The sequence below is a fragment of the Typopeltis vanoorti genome, chromosome 1 (genome assembly GCF_054136105.1).
Source record: "Typopeltis vanoorti isolate ZY-2024b chromosome 1, IOZ_Tvanoo_1.0, whole genome shotgun sequence".
Lineage (NCBI taxonomy): Eukaryota > Metazoa > Arthropoda > Arachnida > Uropygi > Thelyphonidae > Typopeltis > Typopeltis vanoorti.
The window spans coordinates 139,910,544-139,933,094 of NC_143549.1; the positions used below are offsets into that span (position 1 = coordinate 139,910,544).

Sequence of the window (22,551 nt, forward strand, 5' to 3'; positions counted from 1 at the left end):
GGAAAATGGTACAAGGAACCTTACAAAGAATAGCTGTAGATGGAATGAATAAGAATTTGGTTTGTTAATTTGAGGCTCAACTGTGTATGGATGTTGATTGCAGCTATTAATGTTTTTAGATGCTTAGACCAAAGTGGAGGAGTGATGGCAACCAATTCACTGGAGCATTGTCCATGAAAAGCATAAAGTAGAAATAAAATGTCTTTGAGAAAATGATTGGATTGAGTCTGTGTGTGTGTATGTATGTGTGTGTGTGTGAGAGAGAGAGAGAGAGAGAGAGGATGTTATCATTTAACTAGGTTATTTTTTGAATACATTAAGCATTTTGGAGAGGTTTTTTAATACACTGCCCCCAGATATGAGAATAGTATTTTAAGTTTGAAAACAAAATTTGGATTTAGACATGTGTGCGTGCGTGCATGCCCACGTGCATATGTACATCAAACAAACAAATAAATTGAACTTCACATTCAAGAGCATCTCAGAGAAATCACCTATGGTATAACGGATCACAGTCATGTTCGTAATTCTTCAGATCCCAACAACCATTAATCCATTATACACTCATTGAACTCGGATAGGTCTGACATCATACATAAATGCTATGATGAACTTGAAAGAGAAATTTTAGAATCAACAGAAATTTCATTAAACCTTGTTCATCTTAATGTCAACCTCAGCTACAACCTTTCTGATTGTTACTCTTCTGCTATTCAGCTATGGCAGTTGTGAGACCACATTCTTATGCACAAGAACAATAATGTAACTAGTCCGAGAATACACATTGATAATTTATAACTACAAGCGATGCACTAAAGTAATGTTTTTTTTTTTTATATATCTGATTTTTTCACTTCTATGTAATGCATCTGATGAAGTCTTCTAGAAAGACGAAACTAGTAGTGCCTTAGTCAGACTGGATGTAGTCTGTTGTTTATTATTTTAACGGTATAATAGAACACAGAAACTAAGTAAATAATTAATTTATTAACTTGATGCTGATATTTTGATGGTATTATAACCAGCATCTTCAGAGCACAAAAACACTGTTTGTCACAATACGTGAGACTAAAACAACATGGTGTACTTAAACAAAATTGTAGCAGCAACACAAAGACTAAAGTCCCGATTTTGGCGCCCTCTATCTGGAAAAAAAAAAAAACTATCATATATTACTAGAGTCCTAGAAAAGTGCTAGTTTTTTTCTTAATATGACTGTCTCCCAGATCTTCGGCAAGTTAATACAGCCATATTTGTTGAGATTTGGAGTGTGTTTTAGGGCTTCTGTCGCCTCTAAGAACAATCTCTCTGATTTATACGGGTTTCTGTGTAGTACTTTTGTGTTTTTCCAGTTGATCCTGTGTGCAGGGGTATCCAGAGCATGGTCTGCTAGGCCCGACTTCCCACAATGATAATTCCGGACGTATCGTTTATGTTCGCTGATGCGGATATTCACAGTTCTTCCTGTTAGACCGTAGACTCCCCCGAATAAATGAACTTCCAAAAATGTATAAACAAAATGTGCCATTACATCCCATAGGATGGCATTGATTCCCCCACATACAAATTAGCCAAACATTTAGCCAAAGTGCTCACACACTATACTGGCAATACACCATCACACATAAAAAAACTCTTCCCACTTCAAAGCCAGTATAGAAAACCTCTCACTCCAACATACTTACATAATGGTTAGTTTTGATGTCTCTTCCCTATTCACAAATGTTCCACTCAAGGAAACCTTGGAGCTCATCCAAGCCAAATTTCCTCCTGATATCTCAGCCCTATCTCAGTTCACAATGAACTCAGGCTATTTCGTTTTGCAAGGAAAATTCTACGAACAGATAGAGGGGACAGCCATGGGTTCACCACTCTCTCCACCCATGGCCAACTTCTTTATGGAGACTTTTGAAGAGAAAGCCTTAAACTCAGCCACACAAAAACCACTGTTTGGCTTTGCTACGTTGATGATGTGTTTGCTCTTTGGCCACATGGCTCAGATACACTCCACTCCTTCTTAGCACACTTAAACAACCAACACCACAGGCCCCAGTTCACCTTGGAAAAAGAGAAAAAACAATAGTCTTCCTTTCTTAGACACTCTAATCACTCGCCAGTTCAAATGGATCCTTGGCTTTCTCTGTTTACAGAAAACCTACCCATACAGGCAGATACATTCACCAGCAATCCCCCCCCCCCACCTCAACAATATGGGGTTATAAAAACACTATATAACAAAATTAATCTGTTCAGATGACAGTGTCCTAACTACTGAACTAAACCACATCCTTAGCATTTTTTTAGCCAATGGCTACAACCCCCAAAAAATATTAAAACCAGTTACCCTCCCCCCATTCATAACAAAGATTATGCTAAATTCATCACCATTCCCTATATCTGGAGCACCTCTGAGAAGTTAACCAAAATCTTAAAAAAATATGACCTGACTTCTTGTTACAAACCATATAAGAAATTGGCATCCCTTATCTGCTCCACCAAAGATCAACCACTTCCCCTAGACTATCTGGGATATACCAGGTCCCTTCCAGCTGTAAACTGTTCTACTTTGGCCAAACAAACAGGATAGCAAATGTTAGGATTTCGGAACATGAAGACTACATCCGGTTTCACCAGTACAGAAACTCTGGGCTTGCAGACCATGCTCTGGATACCAGCCACAGAATACGTTGGAAGAAAGCCACTTAATACACCGCAGCAAATTTAAATATGAAAGATTGTTCATGGAATCAGCCTCAGCTCTAAAAAACTTTCCAAACCTCAACAAATTTGGGTGCATGAGAGTGCCCCAAATTTGGGAAGCATGCATCTTGAGAACTTCAGCCCAACAGCCAAGACAACCCAATATAGCTTGATAGGGGACACCTTTAGGACTGTAGGAACAATAGTAGTTTTCTCTCTTCTGCTTCATTTGCTTTTTGTAGTGCCTGCGTGCACGTGTCATTGTTGTATGTTCCCATGAACATGGCAATGTGACATTGCCAAAATATAGGAGGTATTTATTAAAGTTTCTTTTAATTAATATTCCAGTATACATTGTAAATTCCTTAAATAATTTAATAGTCATGTTATCAACGTATAAGCCTATCTATGAGAAATAGTAGTGCCTTTAGGAATAAATTAGTTATTTTTTATTTTATTATTTGGCTGTATAGTCATAGAAGTTTTATTATTTGAAATAATAAAATTTATATTTATATTATTATTATATATTATTATTATTATTATTATTATTTTGGGCAACTCCAAGGAGTCGACAGACTCATCGAGGGAGGCCCTAACACCATGTCAAGAACAACTATTCGATATTCACACAGTATCTGTCATACCTCGCCTTGAACTCATTCACGGTCATAGCACCCACAACAGACTCTGCTAGCTTATTCCACTCATTTACCACCCTCCAAGTAAAAAACCTAGTCCTATTCTCAAAAATATCTTCTGGATTAATCTTATAGAAACCTTTCGGTAATTTGAATGTCTCAATCATATCACCCCTTTTCTGCCTATCAACCAATTTTTGCAACCCACAAATCTTCAATCTGTTCTCATAAGGCTCATTCCACAGACCTGCCACCATCTTGGTCACTCGCCTCTGGATCCTCTTCACCTCCTCCCCATCAAAAAGAAACCTTGGCACCTATATCTGGGCACAGTAGTCCAGATGGGGTCTTATTAGGGCTCAATTTAGAGGAACAATAACTTGTTTGTCTCTGCTTGTTAAAGTATTTTTCAGTAACCAAGAGATTTGATGAGCTGATTTAGCCACTTTTGCAATGTGCTCCCTAAACTTCAACTCCCTGTCCACCAACACTCATAAATCCCTAGCCTCATCAATCTCCTGGAGTACCGTTCCACCAATGTGATATACTGCTGCTATTCTTTTCACCGCAAAATGCATAACCTTACACTTTGCCACATTAAATTGACATCCATTTTCCCTAGCCCAGTCCTCCAAACTATCCAAATCATCCTGCAAAATTTTGACATCCTGTGCACTCATAATTGCTCTACCCAACCTTGCATCATCAGCAAACAAGTGAACACTTCCTCTCAGATCCTTTCCTATATCGTTAATGAACAAATTGCAAAGTAGTGGTACAAGAACAGAACCCTGTGGCACACCACTAGTCACAAGCCCTCTTTTTTGGACTCCACTCCTGAATAAACCACTCTCTGGTAGCTCTCCATCAACCACCCTCCTATCCATCTCACCAACCCTATATCCATCCCCATCTGCTCCAGTTTACTGATTAGAGTTCCATGTGGTATCCTGTCAAAGGCCTTGGTAAGGTCCAGTAGAACCACTGTAAACCCATTACCCTTATCCAGTTCAGCCATCACTGTGTTATAAAACGTGAGCAAGTTACTGAGGCATGATCTACCTTCACAAAACCATGTTGCCCCCCCCATACAGTATCCCATTTTCATCTATCCAATCCTGTATTCTTCTCTTGACTAGTTTCTCCAAGAAGACCTTGACAACGATTCCTGATATGCTAATAGGTTGGTAATTTACAACAGTAGTCCTGGAACCTCCTTTATGCAGTGGAACTATTTTCCACTCTTTCCACCTCCTCGGGACTAACCCAGACCCGAGACTCAGATTAAACAAAATGGTCAGGGGTACTGACAATTCTTTAGTCGCTTCATGTATGACACAAGCTGGTATACCATCCAATCGCACAGATGTATTGAGGTTTTGCAATAGACTACTCACCTCCACCTCATTCACCACAATTCCCATATAATCTATTGGTTCATTCATTTTTGCAGTGTCGCCACCTGGATGATACACTCTTGCAAAGTGTTCGCTCAGTAATTCAACTATATCAACTGATTCAGTTACCTCCCTACCATCGGCATTCTTTAAAATCATTCTGCCATATACATTTTTTCTTTTACTTGCAACATATCGAAAAAAGTGTTTAGAATTCTCTTTAGCCTGCATGGCTAATGTTCTTTCATAATCCTTTTTTGCTTTTCTTACCACACTCATTACCCTTCTGGCCTGCACTTTATACTGTTCACGTGCCTGCCGGTCACCTTTCTCCTTAAATTCCCTCCATAGTTGTTTCTCTTTTTGCAGCTGAAGCTTAATGGTGTTATTTATCCATTTAACTCCTACTTGATTTATTATTCGCACTCTAGGTATACAGTCAGCCATTGCTTCATGCAAACACTTCTTAACCGCCTCCCATGCACTATCAACAACCAGCCCTTGCAGTTTTATGTGCCATGCCACTGAACTAATCAAACTCCTAAGCTTGTCATACTTACCAGCCCTATAATTCCACATACACCCTGTCTTAATTGTAAATTCCACACCTTTAGCCACCTCCCAAGTCAAGACCCCGTGATCATTCTCACCAATTGGTGGCAACGTGGTCATATTCGTTACAGCCAAATTGTTATTATTATACGGGTATCTCCAGGGAGTTAGAAGACTCGTTATGGAAGATCCACACTAACCTTTTACTAATATATATGGGAAAAAAAAAAATAGTATTCACAATTTAAAAGTCATAAATAAAGGTATGGCATTACCACAGAAATCACCATAAAGATCAAGCTTGAAAAGGATGATTTTCTTGAATATTTGAGAGACAATTACCTTAGTCAGTATGTAATAGAGGACACGTGAGGATCAAGGGCATTGAGGTGTTGAATCTCCCTGCATTTGGTGGGTGTGACCATGAAGTGAATCACCACTGTGTTAGCCAGCCATGAGGGGACTTATGTGAAAAAGGGATATGTGTGGAACTATAAAACTGATAATTATGAAAAGTTCTGGAGACAGCTTGGAGCTATATCATGAAATGAAGAATTGGATGGAAAGGAGATCAGTACTCCTTAGTACTTAAGAACTGTCTAGTAGAAGCCATGTCTGAATGTATTCTAAGAGATTTAATAAGGTAGGTGTGAAATTGATTATCTGCAAGAAAAAGAAGAAGAGGAAGGTATTTTGTAGTCGGCATAAAATGAGTGGTAGTAATTATTTGTGTGAGGAGTACAAAGAATAGATGAGTAAGGTGACTTGGTTAGTAACCTAGCAAAAGTTCATATGAGTAGCACTTTGCATGAGACAAAATGGGTATGATGGAAGAATGATTAACAAAGGATGATACTGGTTGGTCTTAGATACTGGAAAGTCTTAGAATGATAACCACTGTGAATATAGTTGGAATATTAAATAAGCAATTCATAATGGTATTTTATCTTTGTGGTTGAGTCTTCATGCATAGTTTGTTCAGAAGGGACTGATGGTGAGTAAGCAGCAGTGGTGTAGCTAGAGCTTTTGCCACCCGGGGCAGGGTCCCTGATTTTGCTGCCCCCTCTCAGTACACATCAAAAATACTACAAAAAGTCAAAACGATGTATAGGGAAATTAAAACACTATGTTTATTTTTGAAAACTTTAATTTCAACATTCTGAAATGTTATTTTTCTTGCTTTTCTGTTAGCAAAATCATCGATGACATTTTCGAAGTCTATTTCATAGTAATGTAGGTAATTCTTAATCAATTTTATTTAGAAAAACTTCTATCACAACAAGCAACACTTGCAGCAATTGTGAGGAAAATTCGCAGTAGTATTACAATATTTGGAACTGAGTTCTCGAGAGTGTATTTTATAATTAACTGCAAAAGCCCAGGGCGGACCCCCCCCCCCCCCCAGCTACACCACTGGTAAGCAGAAAGTATGTAGATAATTGAGTAAACTTGATATCAGTAAAGTTGTATGCTAGATGATATATCACTCTGTGTTTTAAGTAAATGTTCCAAGGAGTTAAACTACTAGGCCTTTGACATACTCGTTTAACCTTCCTACTGGCCAATGTGCACTTCTTATCCATGTTATTCAAAGGGTTTTAGAGCTTTGTATCCAGATTTATCTTGACGTCTATAGATGTCGTGGCCGGTTGGGGGGTTAATAGGTGTTACATGTGCTCATCTGGAGTTGTGGTTAAAGTGTTAATAGGTTAGTGAGAACCAAGATTCAGAATTGGGTTGACAGCAGCAGTTGATAGACAGCATGAATTTGCTTAAGGAAGATTCTGTTTTAGCAGTCTGATTACTATTAGACCAAGGTAACAAATGCATTGGACAAGAGAGATGCATACACAGTTGTATATTTGTATTATTCAAAGGCCTTTGATAGATTGTCACATGATAAGCTGGTAGCTACTATCCAATCCCATATATTGGAATATATAGGATTGGATAGTAGATTAGTGTACTGGATTAGAGATTAGCTGTCTGTTAGATATCAGCAAGTTATGTATGAGGAGAGTGATATCCCAAAAGAGGAACATCATAGTGGTACACCCAGAGGTTCCGTTTTGGAGGTGTTGCTGTTTAACATGCATGTTAATGATATTGGGGAAGGCTTGAATGGTGATATGTAGTTATTTGCAGATGATGCAAAGGTTGGAAGTATATGAGGAGTAAAGCAAATGTGATTTTACCAGAGGACTTGAATGGATGAATGGAGAGGTGAGTGGGATTACCATTTCAGTGTTGCAAAGTATAAGGTTTTAAAATTCTGGAAGAAAATATGGCATGCAAAGTATAAAATTGGTGGGTGAAATCTTAGAGGAGTTAAGTAGATAAAAGCACTGGGAGTGATGGCAGATAAAGACCTTAAAATTTAGGGGGGCATATGGTTCACTTCTATACATTGATGCAGAGGATACTGACGTGCAGAAATATGGATTACTGTGCACAGATTTGGTCACCTGGTTTTCAAAGAATGATGAAAAGATATTAGAAAGGGCCCAGAGATGACTGACTCAGGTGTTTTCTGGTCTCTGGAATGCTGAGTATAACAAAAGATTGAGGAAATGCAGTCTTCTGGATAAGAAGAGGAGGAGGAAATATGATTGATACATATAAAGTGGTAAGTGATTGTTACCAAATTAATGTGGATGAGGTTTTTCATAGAATGGAGAAAACAAGGAGAGAAGAGAATAAGAGGCCATCCCTCTTATTTTCCTTCTTATCATCCATATGGAGAGGGAGTGAGGAGTATGTTTTTTGCATGGAGAGTGATGGGTGATTGGAATGTACTGCTTGAGCATGTGGTGAGTGCAGAGATGGTGAATGCATTTAAGTTACATATGAACTGAGATGTGTGTGTGTGTGATAGTAGGACCTCCCTCGAGTCTTTTGAATCCATGGAGATGTGGGATGATGATAATATTTTAAAAAAATTAATTTTCTTTATGTAGTTTTACTAAGATTTCGTTAATTATTATTTCTTGAAATATATTTCTTTCGATAAACATAAACATGAGTGATAATCAGTGTCTTTGTATTTTCGAAGATAGTTAGGCAATGATCACTCATGTATGTTTAATGGGGGGAAAAATTGTAAGGATAAATAAAAGGAACTTTGTGATTTAGAAATTAGTATAATGGATCTCAGTAGCATTATGTCAGAAACAGGTGAATACCAACTGAGAGAGATGAGTGACATGATCAAGGAAGAGGAAAGTGAGTGGAATGTGAATGAAAATATATAAGTGGGAGTGTAGTAAGTTTGAAACCTACTGTTTCTACTACTACGTTCTATTTTCGAAGATGGTGCTGATTGGGAGTATGAATGTCATGCAAGAGTAAGCAGCTTGCAGAGAGAGAGAGAGAGAGCGACATGCTGAAAAAAGTGGAATATATCAAGAATGAGTTGAGAAGCATGAAAGAAGAGATTAAGAGATTGGAAACAGTGAATATGAAGTGAATCAGAGTAGGAGTGAGAGTTATGAATGATAGAAGGAAAGAGAATATGAGAACCAGTGAAAGAGAGAGAGAAGGAATGTGAGAATGGTGAGACCATGCAGGAACCAAGGATGGAGAGATGACAGGATGGCAGGTAAGTGGGGGAAACAAAGAAAGAAAGAAAGTGTTAAGGAGAGAGAGTGAGAGATGCAGGTGAGCAAGGAAGAAACTGAGTGGTAAGAGGTGTGACGTATGGAGACTCGATGATCCATGGAATACAAGATAGAATGCCAGGGGAGTTTGCCTGGAGGAACAATAGATAGTGTGACTATGGCAATTAAGTGAGGTGAAAGAGTGGACGAGATGATTGTGATGGTGGGCATGAATGACTTGAGAGGCAGTGTGAATCGAGTGACAAGGGATCTGAAGTTCATGCTTGAGGTTATATGGTAGACTGAGAGAAGGAAAATAGTGAGTGTGTTGTGCAGGTATGATAATGCAGAGCCTCCAAGAAGAGCATCAGTAATGAAGAGTATAATAGCCAGAATGTGTTGAAAGAGAGGCTTGCTTGGATTATGTGGATGCTTGAAGGTCATTTGAGGACAGAAAGTAACTGTATGCTTGTATTTGAATGAGGAAGGATGTAGGCATCTGGAGAGAATGTTGTTCTCCGAAGACGTCTATGTCAGTGCAGAGAAACTAGAATTATCAGGGCAGATGGTAGCAGGGGGTGGCCTCTTGTGGGAGAAGGGGGAAAGGGAATACATTGTGTAATGCTGAATCCAGGGAGTCTAGAGGGAATAAGATAGGTATAGAAACAGTGACAATACCTTTATTCTTTATACTAATGCCAGGAGTATTCATAATAAAGGAGATGAATTGGTGGTGCTGATAGCATCAGCATGTCCAAAGATTATTGGTATCTCTGAGACATGGTTAACAGAAAATGATATACTGACAGGAATAAAAGTAGCAGGGCATAACATTTTTCAACAGAATAGGAAGGGCAAACGTGATGGTGGAGTACTGCTTATGATAAGTGATGAGTTATGTTCTCTCGAAGTGGAGGATTTGGAGGACAGTGACACCAATGGTTTTGAAAGCATACGGTGTGAGGTAGAGGTAGGCAGGACAAGATATTTAGTGGGATGTTAGTGAGGGACAAATATAAGCCAGGGAGCATAGAGGGTGAAGAGCAGATGTTTAGGCAGTTGAGCTTGGCAACTGCAAAAGGTGTATCTCTTTGATACGCCTGCATGTCTGTTCATCTTCCAAGTCGAAACCACATGAATACTCTCTGCACCCAGAGGCAGAGATACCATCTCAGTTATAATCAGATCTTCTGATGTTAAGCCCATAATTAAAACTCTTGAACCTCATATTCCTTCTACTACATGTTGCCAAAGACATTTGTCCCTCAAGAATTCCAGATTTTAACTACAGCAGTATAAATTGGGAAGAGTAAACTGCATGTAGTAGTAAAGGAATGGAATTTCTAACCACTCGGCTAGCCAGACCAGCCTGGCTTGCCGAGTGGTTAGTGTATCCACTCTCCAGCCAAAAGGCTGTGGGTTCGAATCCTGCCATGGGCATGGATGTTTGTGATTATTTGTGGAAATACTAGTGGTGGTGGTAGTGGTCGGCCGTAGATGGTGTTGGTGTAGTTGCGGTTGATTGAGTGGTGGAGACAGTTGTAGTGCAGATGCTTTCCATCAGTGAGTCTTTGGACTCCATGGAAGTGTCAAATAATAGTAAAAAATAATTTCTGGAATTCTTGAGGGACAAATGTCTTAAGCAACATGTAGTAGAAGAAATATGAGGTTCAAGAGTTTTAATTATGGGCATAGCATTAGAAGATCTGATTATAATTGAGATGGTATCCTCTGCCTCTGGTGCAGAGAGTATCCATGTGGTTTCGACTTGGAAGATAAATAGACATGCAGGAGCATCAAAGAGAAAGGAATGTATGTGAAATTATAAGGCAGGTGATTATAATAACCTCAGAAATCATCTTGGGGCAGTTCTATGGATGGAGGAATTGGAAGGGTGAGATATCATCATTACTTGGAAACTTGTGAAGGAATATTTATTAGCAGCAATAGCAAGTTGTATACTGTGACAACACAAAAAGAGAACACAATTTCGTGTAAAGTGGGTGACAAACGATATCAAATGGGAACTGCAGTTATGGAAGAGATACAATAAGGAGGGGGCAGGATCAAGAGCAGATGCATGAAGAATATAAGACAGTCCAGGATAGTGAATAGTATGGGTAAGGAAGGCAAAATTGAAATTATAAGGCAGGCTCAAGGTTTAGAAGTGCAAGAATGTGTTTCAAACACTGAATACTCTGGTCATCAATAAAACAATGGGACTGGATGGGTTTCACCCCAGGTTTTGCAAGAATGTACAAAAGAACTGACAGCTCCATCGACCTGAAACCTTTTGCTCAATTAGCCTAACTCAGCCATCCTGAAGGTCTGGTTGGCTGAGTTAGGCCAGCAAGGGTCTGGCCATGCAAAAGGTGCCCAAGGAGTGGAAGGAGGGTTAGATAGTGCCATTACATAAGGGTCGTAGCAGACTGGAAGTGTCAAACTATATACCAATTTGTATTTCATCAGTAGTTAAGATTTTGGAGAAATTATTATTATTATTATTATTACTTGACATCTTCAGGGAGTCCAAAGACTCATTGAGGGAAGGTGCATACTCTACAAATCTATCTCCACCACTCATTCCACCAACCACAACTAACTGCAACTACACCAACACCATCTACTCTCCACCACACCACCACTAGTATTTTCACAGAATCACAAACATCCATGCCCGTGGTGGGATTCGAACCCACAGCCTTTTGGCTGGAGAGCAGAAATGCTAACCACTCAGCAATCATTTACAGCGTTGGGCAGATGAGGATAATTTGTCTGTTAGAGTTAGCATGGGTTTAAGTTGAGCTCTTGTTTTGGTAACATGATTGCTTTTTATAATCAAGTGACAAGAGTGGTTGATGATGAAAAGGCACATTGTGCTAATTTTTTTTTGTGTTTTACAAAGGCATTTGAACTACATGATAAGCTGATATTTAAGTTGCAGCACATGGGTTTAGATGTCAAGTTAGTGAACTGGATTCAAGATTGGCTATCTGATAAGTATCAGAGAGTTGTGTGAGAGGGAGCAGTATCAAGGAAGCAAAAGGTTTCAAGTGGGGTCTCACAGGGCTCAGTACTGGGACCTGTATTGTTTAACCTTTATATCAATGACATTGTTTATGGATTACAGGTGGATATTTAGTTGTTTGCAGATGATGTAAGATGGGAAGGGTTATTAGTAATAGTGCAGATGTGGTAGCCCTTCAAGAAGATTTGAATAAACTGGACATATGAATAGTGGTATCAGTTTAATTAATTTAAAATTTAAAGTGTTGAAGTTTAGGATATGTCGATGGAGGCTGCATACTCCATTGGAGGAACCGTACTAGAGGAAGTAGGGGAGACAAGGGATCTGGGGGGGGGGTGATGACTGATAGGAACCTGAAATTCAGGGAACATATTGCAAAGGTGGTGAAGTTAACCTAGAGGATTACTACAATACTAAGAAGGATGCTTTGTATAAAGCCCTAAACCACACTTAAAAGGGATAAATTAACCATAGAAAGAGTGCGGAGGTGGATAACAAAGATGATATCAAGACTGTATAATGTTAGTTATGAGGATAGGCTGAGGGAATATGGATTGCAGAGTTTGGTAGATAGAAGAAAGAGAGGTGATATGATGGAGACTTTTACACTGTTGAGAAGTAGTTACAGGGTTGACACTGGGGAGTTCTTTCATTTGGTGGAACGGGGGAAAAGAGTGAGGCAAGGGGCTATCCATGGAAATTTCGAAAGGAAGTTGTGAGCAAGCAGGTAAAGAGTGGTTTCTTTGCATGAAGGGTAGTCGAACCGTGGAATGCATTGCCTGATTGTGATGAGAGCATGAATGGTCAGTAGGTTCAGGTAATGGTATGATAGTCTGTGTTTTCTACAGTGGGCCTTCCACAATGAGTCTTGTGACTCCATGGAGGCCTGAATCATAATAATAACAGTAATAATTAGCTAAGTTTTATTCTCAGGTATTTATATATTAATGTTTTGCATTGGCTACTAAGTCTTCTTTCCACACGTATTCGAGTAGATAAAGCTAAGTTTTATTCTCAGGTATTTATATATTAATGTTTTGCATTGGCTACTAAGTCTTCTTTCCACACGTATTCGAGTAGATAAGAATTTGCATGTTCATGCAGTCACTGACTCTCTCTGACACATACTGTAATCCTATAGTCCTAATAGGCATCCTCTTTGGGCCTGTAAGGCAGTCATGACTATTAGTCTGATTATTGATTTCATCATTCCTCAGGTTTATGGGTGCAAGGCAGCCATATTTATTTAAGGGAAAAGTCAGATGTATAAATGGTTCTCCATGTTTCTTCCATTTTAATTGAAATTGATTTTCTATTTAACTTTTACTGACTTGCTCCATAAATGGCCTAAATATATTTTTTTTTATCTTGTCATCCCATCTTATTTTGCCTGTGCAACTGGTCTTTGTTGTCTATTTTCTGTACATCATAAGAAAGCTTTTTCTTATTGAATATGGCTGAAATCAGTGGGCATGGTCTTGCAACTCCCAAACAACTGTATTATAAATATTACACAAAATTTATTTATTTGTTTATTTTTTATGATCATCTAGGAGGATATTGGTGGTTTTTTTCTGGTTGGCTGAGTTAGACTAATTTGCAAGAGAGGATCTGCTCTCAAAAAAAAAAAAAAAAAAACTCTCTGTCACTTAGGTCATCCTGGAATCTACAGGATCCCCCAATGCTTGCAAATTAATCTCCTTTAGCTATACTGAAAGAGCTATTGGTATTCTCTAGATGAGCATAAAAATATATCTAATACTGTACTACAGTATTATAGCCACTCAGGTGTTTTGTATATTCAGGAAAAAAAAAACATAACATTTTTATACAGGCTTTTACTGAACTGGCGATCACTGCTCAGCTTCAAACCTACTGAACCAACTTCTCATCCATTTCATTCATTCATTCCATCTACCTTTAGGAGAAGTCTTCCTCATACCTTTTTCCACAAGAACTGGATTATCTCTACCTCCCCCTCCTCATCACCAAGAAACCCAGGTGACCAGATCTGCATACAGTAGTCAAAATGGAGTCTTACCAATGCTCAATAAAGAGGTAGTAATAACCTGCTTGTCTCTGTCAGGGTATTCTTCAGTAACAGAGTAATCTGATAAGCTGCTTTAGCCACTTTTGCAATATGCCCTCTAAACTTTAACTCCTTATCCACTAACACCCCAAATCCCTGGCTTCATCAGTTTCCTGGACTACCGTTCCATCAGTGTGGTACACAGCTGGTAATCTTTTTTGCTCCAAAATGCATAACCTTACTTTTTGCCACATTAAACTGATATCGATTCTCCTTTTCCCTGACTGCTAGTCTATCCAAATCATCCTGCAAAAGGTTAACACCATCATCTGTATTAACTATTGCTCTCTCCAACTTTGCATCATCAGCAAACAGCTGAACAGTTCCTCTCATCTATATCTTTAATGTACAAATTAAACAGTAGTAGTCCAAGATGAGAGGAACTGTTCAGCTGTTTGCTGATGATGCAAAGTTGGGGAGAGCAATAGTTAATACAGATGATGATGTTAAACTTTTGCAGGATGATTCTTTTTTTTTTTTTTCCTTCTTTTGGACTCTACTTCTGAATAAGCTGCTCTCTGATATCTCTCCATCAACCACCCTGTTTATCCACTTCACTAACTTTATATCCATCCCCGTGTTCTGCAACTTATTGATTAGAATTCCATTCAGTATCCTGTCAAACACTTTTGCAAAGCCCAGCAGTATCACCATATTATAAAATGTGAGCAAGTCACTGAGGTGCAACCTCAGTGAACCCCCCCCCCCCCCACAGTATTCCATTTCTGTTTATCCATTCCTGTATTTCGCTTGACCAACTTCTCCAGTACCTTGATTACAAATCCTGATATGCTGATCAGTTGGTAATTTGTTACATCAGTCTTGGAGCCTCCTTTATGCAATAAAACTATTTTCCCATCTTCCTCCCCCCCCCATTGGGACTAATCCAAAGCTAAGACTTAGATTAAATAACATGGTCAAATGCAATGCCAGTTCCCTAGTGCCTTCTCGCAAAACTCGAGAAGGTATGCCATTTAATCCAGTTGGCTACTAGAGGGCTACATGGTGTGTAGTGTTTGTAGAGAGCTCCTGAACAGATAATAATTGGTAAATTTGCTTGAATCTTATGTAGTATTATTTACTTTTCGTATCTTAGCGTGTCTGTGTGATTTTTGTGTGTTTTCTGAGTTATTTCAATTAGTAATTTGATAGATACGATTCTTAGCATGCACATGGTGCCGATAAGAAGGAATACAATGCCGTCCAGATCGTCATCTTTGTCCAAAAATTTTAATATAAAGGATTTTATTCAGTGTACCGTTTGTGAAATGTATGCTTTGAGGAGAGCGGTTGGAGTCTGGTTAGACAATGATAGCAGAGTGAATGTGTGCAGAAAGTGTAAGGAATGTGAGGATTTAAAGTGTGTTTCAGGTCGTGAGAGTGATATCGTTGTTGAAAGTGGTAATGTGTGAAAATAGCGATATGTGAGATATGAATAGTGATATTTGCGAGGTAGTACCAGATAGCTGTGAGAGTAGCGTTGAAAGTGAGAATGAAGGAAAAAATACACAACGAATAAATGAATTAATGGATAATAAAAATGATGAGACTGTGCGATCTCACTCATTGCATCTGTCATAGGGCATTGGGCAAATTGACAGCTGGAGCGTTGGCAAAAATGTTCACCGAGCGTACCAACAAATAAACGGCAAAAGTATGATAACAAAAATAAGAGTATGATAGTGAGTGTAAACAAAATGAAAGAGCGCATGTTGTATGGAGATTCTTTAGCAAGAGGTGTGATAGATGAGAGTTGGACAAAATCGTACCAACCTTTTGCGAACGTTAAGGATGTAACCGAGTCAATTAGAATGAAAAAGCGGAGGGTGAAAGAATTGATAGTAGTAGCATGAATGAATGATTTGAAAGGAGACAAAATGGCTACGAGAGAGGATTTGAAGGAATTACTTGAAGTAGCAAAAGAGAAGAGTGAGTGAGTTAGGATGGTGAGTCTGTTTCCACGGTATGACAGTGAAGAGTATAGAAGGAGGGCCAAAATTGCTAATGACTTTATGCGCAGATTATGCAGGAGGAGTGGTGTGGAATTTGTGGAGTGAGTTCGATGGTTGAAAGGATTTATATAATTTATGGTTTACATTTGAATGGATTTGGTGTACGGAAACTTGAAAAGGTGTTGTTGAATGAAGTGGAAGTGGATGTGCAGAATCAGGGAAACTAGAGTTATTAAGGGAGGGGAGTAGATATGCAGACTTTAGAGAGACAGTTGAGTGTATGAATGTGTGTAATATGCCCAAGCAAGTACGAAGGACAACAAACAGAATGGGGTAGTTAGTATAAGGCATGAAAATAGGGACAGGACAAATGGCCTCTGCAATTCATGTATACTAATGCCAGAAGTATTAGGAACAAGAAGGAAGAATTTTTGGCCTTGGTTGGCACTTCCAGACCACAGGTTATTGACATTAGTGAAACGGCTGACAGAAGATGATATAGCTAGTGGGATTGAATGTGAGGGGTATGGCGTGACAGGGAGAATAAAATGGGGGGAGGAGTGTTATTGATGATAACTGATGAGCTGCAGCCAAGGAGAATAGAAGTGGAACTGCAGGATAGAGAAAAGAGCACATTTGAGGCTATTTGGTGTGTGAGATTGAGACTAGCAGAACAAAATATACAGTTGGGTGCTGCTATAGACCAGGTATTGGAATAGATGGTGGAGGTAGTATGCATTAGCAAATAGATGAAATGAGTGGAAGGAAGGTAATTATTATGGGAGATTTCAACTATGGTAACATTGATTGAAAGGAGGAGAGGACACATGGGAGGAAGGAATTGGATTTTATGCAGTTATTAAGGGATAACTATCTGCAACAGCATGTAATGGAAAATACTAGTGGTCAGAGAGTGCTTGACCTAGTAATTGCATTTGAGAATTTGGCTGCAACGAATATGACCACGTTGCCACCACTTGGTGAGAGAGTGATCATAGGGTCTTGACTTGGGAGGTGACTAAAGGTGTGGAATTTACAATTAAGACAGGGTACATGTGGAATTATCAGGCTGGTAAGTATGACAAGCTTAGGAGTTTGATTAGTTGATTAGTTCAGTGCCATGGCACATAAAACTGCAAGGGCTGGTTGTTGATAGTGCATGGGAGGCAGTTAAGAAGTGTTTGCAGGAGGAAATAGCTGACTGTATACCTCAAGTGCGAATAATAAATCAAGTAGGGTTTAAATGGATGAATAACACCATTAAGCTTCAGCTGCAAAAAAAGAAACAACTGTGGAAGGAATTTAAGGAAAAAGGTGACTGGCAGGCACATGAATGGTATAAAGCGCAGGCCAGAAGGGTAATGAGTGTGGTAAGAAAAGCAAAAGTGGATTATGAAAGAACATTAGCCATGCAGGCTAGAGAGAATCACAAACAGTTTTTTTCTGTATGTTGCAAGTAAAAGAAAAAATGTATATATCAGAATGATTTTAAAGAATGCCGATGGTAGGGAGGTAACCTAATAAGTTGATATAGTGGAATTACTGAGTGAGCACTTTGCAAGAGTATATCATCCAGGTGGTGACATTGCAGGAATGAATGAACTAATAGCTTATACAGGTATTGTGGTGAATGAAGTGGAGGTGAATAGTCTATTACAAAACCTCAATGTCAATACATCTGTGGAATTGGATGGTATACTAGCTCATGTCGTATGTGATGCGGCTAAAGAATTGTCAGTGCCCTTGTCCATTTTGTTTAATTTGAGTCTCTGGTCTAGGTTAGTCCTGAGGGGGTGGAAAGAGGGGAAAATAGTTCCACTGCATAAAGGCGGTTCCAAGACTACTGTTGTAAATTACCAACCGATTAGCATATCAGGAATCGTTGTCAAGGTCTTGGAGAAACTAGTCAAGAAGAAAATACAGGATTGAATAGATGAATATGGGATACTGTATGAGGGAGAGCATGGTTTTGTGAAGGGTAGATTATTCATCAGTAACTTGCTCACGTTTTATAACACAGTGATGGCTGAACTGAATAAGGGTAATGGATTTACAGTGATTCTACTATACCTTGCTAACTGGTAATTAGTTTACGGAATTAACAACGCATATAAAGTATATTAATTAAAGTAACTTTAATGAATAACCTCTATATTTCGGCAACATCACAATGCCATCTTCAGGAACATAAAGATATGGTATGTGCATGCAGGCACTAACACAAAGCAAATGAGGAAGAAAGCAAGATACTAATATTGTTCCTAAAGTCCTAATGGTGCCCTCTGGTGGGCTTATTTGGTAGTCTTAGCAGTTGGGCTGAAGTTCTCATAATGTAAATCTCCCAAATTTGGGGTAGTTTCATGCACCCAAATTTGTTGAGGTTAGGAATGTTTTAGAGCTGCTGAAGATTCTTTGAATAATCTTTCGTATTTAAACTTGCTGCGATGAATTATTTTTGTTTTCTTCCAACGAATTTTATGGTGGGTATCTAAGGCATGGTCTCGCCAAAGTGAAACCTCCAAAAACCAACTTATCCAAAAACGAATATGCAGCCCTACAAGAATTGAAAAACAACAAAAAAATAGTAATCACCAAGGCGGATAAGGGAAACGCCACTGTGGTGCTCAATCAAAAAGACTACAAAGGTAAGCTAACTGCTTTAGTACTAGACCGTACGACTTACCTCATCATTGAATATAATCCGACCAGCTCTCAGATTAGAACTCTCCACAGACTCCTTAAGAAGGTCACTTCTTGGCCTGTGGAAGTCATCAACAAACTAAAACCTTATAACTCTAGACCCCCCTGATTATATGGACTCCCAAAAATACATAAACAAAATGTGCCATTGCGTCCCATAGTGGATGGCATTGATTCCCCCAAATATAAAGTAGCCAAATATTTAGCCAAAACGCTCACACACTACACTGGCAACACACCATCATACATAAAAAACTCAGCCCACTTTAAAGCCAGTATAGAAAACCTCACAATCCAACACAAACTGACATAATGGTCTGTTTTGACGTCTCCTCCCTATTCACTAATGTCCCACTTAAAGAAACCCTAGAGCTCATCCAAGCCAAGTTTCCTCCCGATATCTCAGCCCTATTTCAGTTCACAATGAACTCAGGCTATTTCGTTTGGCAAGGAAAGTTCTACAAACAGATAGAGGGGATAGCCATGGGTTCACCGCTTTCAGCACCCTTGGCCAATTTCTTTATGGAGACATTTGAAGAGAAAGCCTTAAACTCCGCCCCACAAAAACCCACTATTTGGCTTCATTATGTGGATGATGTGTTTGCTATTTGGCCACATGGCTCAGACACACTCCACTCCTTCCTAACACACTTAAACAACCAACACCCCAGAGTCCAGTTCACCTTAGAAAAAGAGGAAAACAACACCCTCCCCTTCCTAGACACTTGAATCACCTGCCAGCTTGATGGATCTTTGGTTTTCTCTGTTTACAGAAAACCCACCCATACTGGCAGATACATTCACCAGCAGTCTCCTCCCCCTCACAACAATATGGGGTTATAAAAACACTATATAACAGGGCAAAATTAATCTGCTCAGATGACAAGGCCCTAACTACTGAACTAAACCACATCCACAACACTTTCTTAGCCAATGGCTATAACCCCAAAAAAATCCAAAAAATACTAAAACCAGTAAATCACAACCCCCATCCCCCCCTCCACAATAAAGATTACACCAAGTCTATCACCATCCCCTACATCCAGGGCACCTCTGAGAAAATAACCAATATCCTCAAAAAATATGACCTTACTTCCTGTTACAGACCATATAAAAAGTTGGCATCGCTTATCCGCTCTACCAAAGACCAACCACTTCCCCTAGACCTACCTGGTGTATACCAGGTCCCTTGCAGCTGCAAATTGTCCTACTTTGGCCAAATAGGCAGAACAACAAATATCAGGATTTCAGAACACAAAGACTACATCTGGTTTCACCAGTACAGCCGCTCTGGGCTGGCAGACCATGCCTTAGATGCCCACCATAAAATTTGTTGGAAGAAAACAAAAATAATTCATCGCAGCAAGTTTAAATACGAAAGATTATTCAAAGAATCTTCAGCAGCTCTAAAAAACGTTCCTAACCTCAACAAATTTGGGTGCATGAAAATACCCCAAATTTGGGAGACTTACATTATGAGAACTTCAGCCCAACTACCAAGACTACCAAATTAGCCTGCCAGAGGGCACCATTAGGACTTTAGGAACAATATTAGTTTCTTGCTTTCTTCCTCATTTGCTTTGTGTTAGTGCCTATGTGCGCATACCATATCTTTATGTTCCTGAAGATGGCAATGTGACGTTGCCGAAATATAGAAGTTATTCATTAAAGTTACCTTTAATTAATATACTTTATATGCTTTGTTAATTCTGTAAACTAATTACCAGTTATGTCCGACCAACGTATAAGCCTTGCTACTAGAATTATACCTTGCTAAGGCCTTTGACAGCATACCACATGGAATTCTAATCAGTAAACTGCTGCATATGGGGATGGATATAGGGTTGGGGAGATGAATAGGAGGGTGGTTGGTGGAGAGATATTAGAGAGTGGTTTATTCAGGAGTAGAGTCCAAAAGACGGCCTGTGACTAGTGGTGTGCTGCAGGGTTCTGTTTTTGGACTACTACTGTTCAATTTGTTCATTAACGATATAGGAAAGGATCTGAGAGGAAGTGTGTGCTGATGATGCAAAGTTGGGTAGAGCAATAGTGAGTGTCAAAATTTTGCAGAATGATTTGGATAGTTTGTAGGACTGGGCTAAGGAGAATGGATGTCAAATTAATGTGACAAAGTGTAAGGCTATGCATTTTGGGGTGAAAAGATTAGCAGCGGTATATCACATTGGTGGAACCGTACTCCAGGAGATTGACAAGGCCAGGGATTTGGGAGTGTTATTGGATAGGGAGTTGAAGTTTAGGGGGGCACATCACAAAAGGGCTAAATAAGCTCATCAAATCACTTGGTTGCTGAAAAATACTTTAAGCAGAGACAAACAGGTTATTCTTCCTCTGTATCGAGAGCCTTGATAAGACCCCATCTAGACTACTGTGCCCAGATATGGGCACCAGGGTTTCTTCTGGATGGGGAGGAGGTGGAGAAGATCCAGAGACGAGTGACCAAGATGGTATCAGGTCTATGGAATGAACCTTATGAGAATAGGTTGAAGATTTGTGGTTTGCAGAAATTGGTTGATAGGCAGAAAAGGGATGATATGATTGAGACATTCAAATTACTGAAGGGTTTCTATAAGATTAATTCAGAAGATATTTTTGAGAATAGGACTGGTGGTGGGAGGACTAGGGGCCATACATGGAAGCCGGACAAGAGTGTGGTTAACAAGGGTGTTAGAGCTAGGTTTTTAATTGGAGAGTGGTAAATGAGTGGAATAAGCTGCCAGAGTTTGTTGTGGATGCCATGGCTGTGAATGAGTTCAAGGCGAGGTATGATAGATACTGTGTGAATGTCGAATAGTTGTTTTTGACATGATGTTAAGGCCTCCCTATGAGTCTATCGATGCCTTGGAGTTGCCCGTATTATTAATAATAATAATAATAATCCCATAGCTGTATTCACAGTAGTGTTCTGTAATATGCTATGCACCTCCATTTCATTTACCTCCGTTCCCATATAACCCTTTTTTCTCTATCATTACTACAATATCACACCTGGATGATATACTCTTGCATGCTCACTTAGTAATTCTACTATTTTGCCTGATTCAGTTACCTGTCTACTTTTAGCATTCATTAAAATCATTCTGCATAAACATTCTTCCTTTTACTTGCAATATAGCAAAAGAAATCTTTGGAATTATCTTTGGACTGCACTGCTAATATCCTTTCATACTCTGCTTTTGTCTTTCTTACCACACTCATTACCCTACTGGCCTCTGCTTTGTATCTTGAGATTCCATGTCTCCTCTTCCTCCTTTAGTGCATTCTTGCTGCTACAGTATGGTATGTACCTTCTCATTCCTGAATTTCTGAGCATAAAATATTGCATTTAGGGATATAATACTGGTGGCCAGAAGTTTTCTGAAGGATAAGCATATACTGCCAAGGTGGGATATCCTTCAGAAAAACTTTTGTATCAGCTCATTACTGAAAATCTTCTCTTTCTCAACTTTACATCATCTGTAAAATAACTGATTATATCCCTTATAAGCCATTAACATAGAGATTAAACCATAGAAGACCAATAATAGAATCCCAGAAACTTGGCTTATGGTGGTGGATCAAACTCAAATCAGCTTTGGATAGCATTCTGTACTTTGCCAGTTATCCAAAGGCCAATTTTTCTGTTATCTGTGTAGCCTTAACTGATTCCAAAATCTTAATTATTACAGTACTAAAGAAATGGAAAGTGGTCTATAATTTAATGCGCAATGGTATGATTTACTTTTGCACCTTTTCAGTTGTAAGATGCTTATTAATGCCTAAGTCACAGTAACTACTAATTTCTTGACATATTTCTTGTAAAATGTATGGTCAAATCTCATTTAATTCTACTGCCTTGTTAATTTCCAAACCTACAAATAAATAAAATGCTTAATATT

At 39.0% G+C, this 22,551-nt stretch overlaps 1 protein-coding gene across 1 annotated transcript in view; it reads left to right on the forward strand.

Annotated features, from left to right (window-relative positions):
• The window catches only part of LOC150110475 (NCK-interacting protein with SH3 domain), a 243,092-nt gene that overhangs the window by 26,555 nt on the left and 193,986 nt on the right, over window positions 1-22,551 (forward strand). The window lies entirely within an intron of this gene.